The 7,367-nt window shown below is 43.9% G+C and overlaps 1 long non-coding RNA gene across 1 annotated transcript; it reads left to right on the top strand.

Moving 5' to 3' along the window:
• The first annotated feature begins 1,827 nt into the window (after positions 1-1,827).
• LOC136400791 (uncharacterized) lies at positions 1,828-7,142 on the top strand. The gene is made up of 2 exons (XR_010750395.1): positions 1,828-3,549; positions 6,456-7,142. It is a non-coding gene; the product is annotated as an uncharacterized lncRNA (long non-coding RNA).
• The last annotated feature ends 225 nt before the right edge of the window (positions 7,143-7,367 follow it).

Genomic DNA, 7,367 nt, shown 5'->3' on the forward strand with positions numbered 1-7,367 from the left:
TTGGCAACATCAAGCAGGAATGTTTTGGCATACTCCCCATCTGTGAATGGCTTTCCGTTTCTCACAATTGCTAAAGCTCCAGCAAAGCTAGCAGAATTCCAGTCACCTTGTTGGGTCCAAACACAGCGTTGCTGCTGACTAGCGTGCAGTGTGCACAGTAGCTCTTGACATGCTTTCTTCCTGCTGTTCCCCACTGGTTATTTCGATGCAAATGTAGTATGATGTGTGTCGAAGTGCCGCTTCATATTTGACCATTTCATCGATGCATTTTATCATTGCATATTAGACACACTGCAGAACGTGCTCTCTCCACAAAGGTGAATTCTTCTGTCCATTCCTGCTGAAAAGTACTATACTTCTCATCTTTTTTTCTTTTAGCCATCTTCTTCGTCAAAAGGGTTTTTGCAATTCGCTAGCTGACTACTTGATTAAAAGGAGGAAAGTTTACTTCCTGACTTCACAATGACTCATGTATGTTATGCATTATTTAATAAAATTTGGTGTTGTCTCGGAGGACAGCTGTGATTGTCTCCAGCCACCCTCAATGATGAACATGAGCGGTAGGAAATGATGGATCGTAATACATGAGAATGTTGTATACTTTTAACATTATTTTTTTTATTAAAGATTTGTCTGCGAGCCAGATGCAGCCATCAAAAAAGCCACAACTGGCTCGCGAGCCATAGGTACCCGACGCCTGCTCTAGACAGCAACCTTAAAATGACAGCAATGATCCTGTGCTCAAGCTGGCAACCCAGGTCTCAGGCTGGCATGTCCATGCTCAAGCTGGCAGCCTACGCTCAAGCCATCGAGCCCTTCCTGTTGCTAGCAACCTCGGGATTCTGATCTTGGACCCTCAGTGTGCCAGCTGATGCTGAATGCACTGCAACTGCATGGGTCAGGCTTTTTTCTGATTTTTATTATGTTTTTCCTTCAACTTAACCTGGGCTCTGTTGCTTGTTCTTTTTCTAATTCCTTTAAGTATAAACTTAGATTGTACTTTGAAGATTTTTCTTCTTGAGGTAGGCTTGTAATGCTATGAACTTCCCTGTCAGGACTGCTTTTGCTCTATCCCATATATTTTGGATGGTTGTGTGTTCATTTTAATTTGTCTCCAGGTGACTTTTGATTTCTTTTGTTTATATCGTTAACCAAATTACTGTTTAATAACATGTTATTTCACCACTGTGTGTTTGAATGTCATGTTTTTATTGTAATTCATATCTAGTTTTATACACGACATTGTGGTCAGAGAAGACGCTTGATATGATTTTTATACATTTTCTTTATTTTTATTTTTTGGATTTTTCTGAAGCTGGAAATGGGGAGGCAGTCAGACAGACTCCTGTAGGCGCCCGACCGGGATCCACCCGGCACACCCAGCAGAGGGCGATGCTCTGCCCATCCGGGGTGTAGCTCTGTCGTGACCAGAGCCACTCTAGCGCCTGGGGCAGAGGCCAAGGAGCCATCCCCAGTGCCCGGGCCATCTTTTGCTCCAATGGAGCCTCGGCTGCGGGAGGGGAAGAGAGAGACAGAGAGAAAGGAGAGGGGGAGGGGTGGAGAAGCAGGTGGTGCTTCTCCTGTGTGCCCTGGCCAGGAATCGAACCCGGGACTTCTGCATGCCAGTCCGACGCTCTTCCACTGAGCCAACTGGCCAGGACCGATTTTTATACATTTCCTAATGCATATTTTATTGATTTTAGAGAGAGAAAGCGGGAGAGTAGGAGAGAGACAGTAACAATCTGTTTCTGTGTGTACCCTGACCAGGAATTGAACTGGCAACTTCTATACTTCAGAAAAATGCTACAACCACCCGAGCTATGTGACTAAGGCTAATTTCAATATTCTTGAATTAATTAAAACTTATTCTGTGTCCTTCCCTGGCCAGTTGGCTCAGTGGATAGAATGTTGGCCTGGTGTGTGGATATCCCAGGTTCAATACCTGGTCAGGGCACACATAAGAAGCGACCTTCTGCTTCTCTTCACTTCCCTCCCCCCTTCTCTCTCTTTCCCTCTTGGAGCCGGTGGCTCTATTGCTTTGAGTTTGACCTGAGGCATTAGGGATAGCTCATTGATTTGAGCGTAGCCTTGGTATACGGTGTGCTGGGTGGATCGTGGTCAGGGTGCATGTGGGATTTAATCTCTTTATCTCCCCTCCTCTCTCTTAAAAAAAAAGGCTTATTTTGTGTGCTAACATGTCATCTGTCTTTGAGTATGCTTCATGTGCACTTGAGAAGAATGTATGTTCTGCTGCTTTGGTGAGAAATGTTCTGTAAAGATCAATTAAATCCATCTGATCCAGTGCGTCATTTAAGGTCAATGTTGCATTGTTGATTGTTTTGTCTGGAAGAGCTAGCCATTGAATTCATTGGAGTGCTAAAATCCCCTGTTATGATTCTAATGTTGTCTGTCTGTCATTTAATTTCCACTAAGATTTTCTTTGTATATTTAGATGCTCCTGTGTTGGGTTACGTATGTTTACAAGGGTTATATCCTCTTGTTGGATCAATCCCGTTAGTATTATGTAGTGACCTTCTTTCTTCCTTGTTGCAACCTTTGTTTTGAAGTCTATTTTGTAGGGATACAAGCACTGCTATGCCAGCTTTTATTTTTTTCCATTTTCATGGAATATTCTTTTGCATCACTTCACTTTCAGCCTGTGTATATCTTTTCTTCTTAGGTGGGTTTCTTGTAGACAGTATATACATGGGTCATGTTTTCTTACCCATTCAGCTACCCTGTGTCTTTTAATTGAATGATTTAATTCACTTGCATTAATGCTTATTATTATTATTTTTTTGTATTTTCCAAAGTGAGAAGCAGAGGGGGGTCAATCTTGCATGCCCACCAGGGAGCGATGCTCGGCTCCTCTGGGGCCTTGCTCTGCTGCTATAGGAGCCATTCTAACACCTGAAGTGGAGTCCATGGAGCCATCCTCAGCGCGGGGGCTAACTCTGCTACAGTGGAGCTTTGGCTGCAGGAGGGGAACAGAGATAGAGAGGAAGTAGAGGGGGAAGGGTGGAGAAGCAGATGGGTGCTTCTCCAGTGTGCCCTAGCTGGGAAACGAACTAGGAACATCCACACACTGGGCTGACGCTCTAGCGCTGAGCCGACCAACAAGGGCCTAGCTTAATAGTTATTATTAATATTTACTGCTGTTTTATTATATATATATATATATGTTCCTCTTTGTTATTGTTGTTGTTGTTCTTCTTCTTATTCCTCTCCATTTTCTCTTCTTCATCTTCTTCCTCTTCTTCATCTTCCTCCTCCTCCTCCTCCTCTTCTTCTGCTGTAAGTAGATCCTTTAACATTTCCTGCAGTGCTACTTTGGTGGTAATGAACTATGTAAGCTTCTTGAGGTTATTTGGCTTGGGAAGCTCCTTATTTGGCCTCCAATTTAAAATGATAGCCTTGTTGGAAAGAGTGGTCTTTGTTATAGGTACTTGATTTTCATCGCTTTGACTATTTTTTGCCAATCCCTTCTGGTATGAAGAGTTTGTTTCTGTTGAGAAATCAGCCGACAGACTTATGAGAGCTCCACTGTAGGTAACTAACTTTGTCCTTCTTGCTGCTTCTATGATTCTCTTTGTCTTTATCCTTTGCCATTGCAATTATGATGTGTTTATTTTTATTTTTGGGGTAAGGAGCGGGGAGATAGTGAAGTTGACTCTTGCAATTGCCCCAAATGAAATCCACCCAGAAACCCCATCTGGAGCCGCTGCTCACGTCCTGAGCTGTTTTTAGCATGTGTGGCTGACGAGCTGTGACTAACTGAACTATCCTCAGCGCCTTGGGCCATGCTCGCACCTATTGAGCCACTGGCTGCCAGAGGGGAAGAAGGAGAGAAGGGGAAGAGGGAGAGGGGAGAAGCAGATGGTCTTTCTCCTGTATGCTCTGACCAGGAATTGAACCTGGGACATCTATACAGCAGGCCAACACTCTATTCATTGAGCCTCTGACCAGGGATTCTGAAGTGTGGGTCTCTTTATTCATCTTTATTTATTTTGTATTGATTTATTTTTTAGTGAAAGGAGGGGAGATAGATAAACTCCCACATGTACCCCAACTGAGATCTACCAGCAACCCATGTCTGGGCTGATGCTTAAACCAACCAAGCTATCCTCATTGCCTGAGGCTAGCGCTCGGAGCAACTGAGCTATCTTCACCCAGGGACAACTCTCAAAGTGATTGAGCTACTGGCTCTGAGGGGGAAGAGAGAAAGGGAAGAGAGAGGGGAAGAGATGCAGATTGTCGCTTCTCATGTGTGCCCAAACTGAGAATCGAACTATAATGCCTGGACTTGGACCAACACTTTATTCACTGAGCCAACAGCCAAGGCCTTTACATTTTTGTTAATTGCAATTCTGTGTTTCCTGAATTTGTGTGACATTTTCCTACACCAGGTTAAGTAAGATTACAGTCATTATTTCTTCAAACAGGTTTTGATCCCCTCCTCATTCCTTCTTTTTCTGGTACTGCCATGGTATGGATGTTATTACACTTGATGATGTTATAAAGATCCCTTTGACATTCTTTAGTGTTTTTCTTTACTTTCTTTTTCGTGTGTGTGTGTGTGACAGAGACAGAGAGAGGGACAGATAGGAACAGACAGACAGAAAGAGATAGATGAGAAACATCAATTCTTCATTGGAGCACCATAGTTGTTCATTGATTACTTTCTCATATGTGCCTTCTCGGGGGGTGGGGAAGCAGATCAAGTGACCCCTTGCTCAAGCCAGTGGCCTTGGGCTCAAGCTGGTGAGCCTTGCTCAAACCAGATAAGCCCGCGCTCAAGTCGGCGACCTCTGCGTTTCGAATCAGGATCCTCCATGTCCCAATCGATGCTGTATCCACTGTGCCACCGCCTGGTCAGGCAGACTTTTTTTATTTTAATTTTCTTTTCTTTTGGATGCTCTGCTAGGATGCTTACTGTCATCTTGTCGATAAATAACTGATTCAATTCTCTGCTTCATCTAACCTGCTACTGATACCTTCTAGTGTATTCTTTGTTTCACATACCGTGTTCTTTATTTCTGATTGGCTTCTTTTTATGTTTTTTATGTCCTTTTTAAGATTTAGTGTTTGTTTAAGTTCTCACTGAGATCACCTATTCTTCCCCTGAGGTCTTTGAGCATCCTTATAACTACTCTTTTAAGCCCTACTTCTGATATTTTGATTACTTCTATTTTATTTAATTCTTTTTCTCAGGATTTCTCTTGTTCTTTTATTTGAGGTATGTTTCGTTGTCTCCTCATTTTGTCTCTGTGTATTAGGTAGAGCAGCTATGGCTCCCAGACTTGTTATGATGGGTTTATGAAGTTGATGTCTTGGTGGGCTCAGTGGTGCTGTCTTCCAGATCACCTGAGCACATTGTTCCAGGAATGTTTCTTGTGGGTTTTGTGCACGTGCTGTTGTAATTTAGTCTTGAATGCTTTTGGCCATTTCTTGGGAGGAGTTAACCGTTTAGGCTATCTAATAATAAGGATAAACCTCAATCACTGTGTTGGGTCCCTGTGCAGGGACTGCCCCTCGAGGCAGAGTTGTTCCCAGCAGAGAATGGTGCTTGCCAGTCTCTTTCTTTGGGTGTGCCACTTTTATGGCCAGTTGGGTCAAAGTCTGGTATTTCCTGTAGCCCAACACTGATTGTGTTGGTTTTGGGTGTGCTTAGGTAGGGTTCAGGGACAGATCTGTGTCAGGTGTTGTGTGTAACTGGCCTTGAGCTACCTGTCAGGAATTATCATGCTATTCACTTTGTGGCATCTGCTGAGCCTGGGTGTGTGTAGGAGGGTCGACTTCCTCCAGATTAGAGCTGGGGACAGATTTATGAAACTTCCAAGCGTTTTCGAGGTCCACATCTACCTGATACCTGACAGCTACACTGCCACCCCTCAGGGTTTCCTGGTCTTCCTCCAGAGCATTTTGAAGAAAGACTGGGTGCCACCCTCCATCCTCTCTGCAGGAGCAATTTCAAAAGAGTGATACCACCTGGGACTAGGGAGGAGATATCAAAAGAGTCTCCCATTGAGGGTGGTACCCAAGAACCCCACAGAAAAGGGCTGAGCACTTTGTCCTGGTCTCAGACAATAGCTTCTAAGAGATACACACTGAGAATGTCTCAACTCTGTGTAATACTGATCGCTTCAGAGCTGAGACGTTGGAAGGCATATTTAGTCTACCATTTGTGGTAGAACCAGCAGGTCTGTAAGGGGGTGTTGGGCACTTCTTTTTCTTCCCAAGCAAAATCCTTCTGCCTTCAAGAAAGGTCCTGTTCTGAGTAGCTCTCCAGTATCTTTGTGGGACTTAGCTCAGCAAGGCAGGGCCACTAGCTGTGAGAGAGATAGGCCAAATAAGTCTCCCATTGGGAGAATAGTGAGGCCTGAACTTGCAGGAGAGATAGTAGCGGTCCCCTTATGATGTAGCCACACATTTCAGCTTTTGCCCATCTTATTCAGGACAAACCTTTCCTGGAAATGGGCTCTGAAATTCCCAGCGCTGTGCAGCATCTGCTTCTCCTGTCAGACTGAACTCAGCACAGTGAAGCCACAGGAACTGGAAGGGCGGGCCAAGTGACTCAACAGGTGGGACTGGGTGCGCCTTCTGTGCACTTGAGGTGGGAAAGATTGGTCCCATTTCCAAGCTTCACAGTCCAATCGCTGTCTGAGTCTCTGCCAAGAATTTCTTCAGGAAAAGAGCTCCCCAATGGAGCCTCTGGTTCAGCCCGCAGACCCTTCTGCATGACCCAAGCATGGTGGAGTCCTGTCACAAGTTGTTTGATGACTGGGCATTGCACTTGCCTGCTGGTACTGTAACTATACGAGTGCTTGACCCCGGGAAGGCACATCTGTTTTTAGCAGACTCCCTTCTCTTCCAGGGGGGCTAAATCCCCCCTGATTTTCGCCATCAGATGCTACGTGGATGACTCACTCCTTCAATGAGAAATCAGAAAATACCGGCTCACAAAACATGATAAGTGGAATCAGCTGTTTCAAAATGAGCTAAAAGACATGAGGGAAAACAGTGGGAAAAAATGAAAGACCATGGTGATAGTGGGAACAGGCAGTTATTACCTAAAGGGGACAGAATTTCTGTTTGGAATAAAGAAAAAAGTTCTACAAATATTTAATAAATGCTGAGAAGTATTACTATGGTTGTTTGGTTTGTGTTGATCTCTTTCCATGACGGGTTGGGGAGATTAAAAAACTGTTCTGCTCCCTCCATCTTTCTGAAATCCTGCGAAGTATTTTGACTTATTTTAAATTTAAGTGGTAGTGATGGTTGCATAATAATAACACGATGTTGTTAATATGATTGAATTGTATACTGAAAAGTAGTTAAAATTGTAAATTGAGTTTTACTGTAATACA

This window comes from Saccopteryx leptura, chromosome 3 (genome assembly GCF_036850995.1).
Source record: "Saccopteryx leptura isolate mSacLep1 chromosome 3, mSacLep1_pri_phased_curated, whole genome shotgun sequence".
NCBI classification, from domain to species: Eukaryota; Metazoa; Chordata; class Mammalia; order Chiroptera; family Emballonuridae; genus Saccopteryx; species Saccopteryx leptura.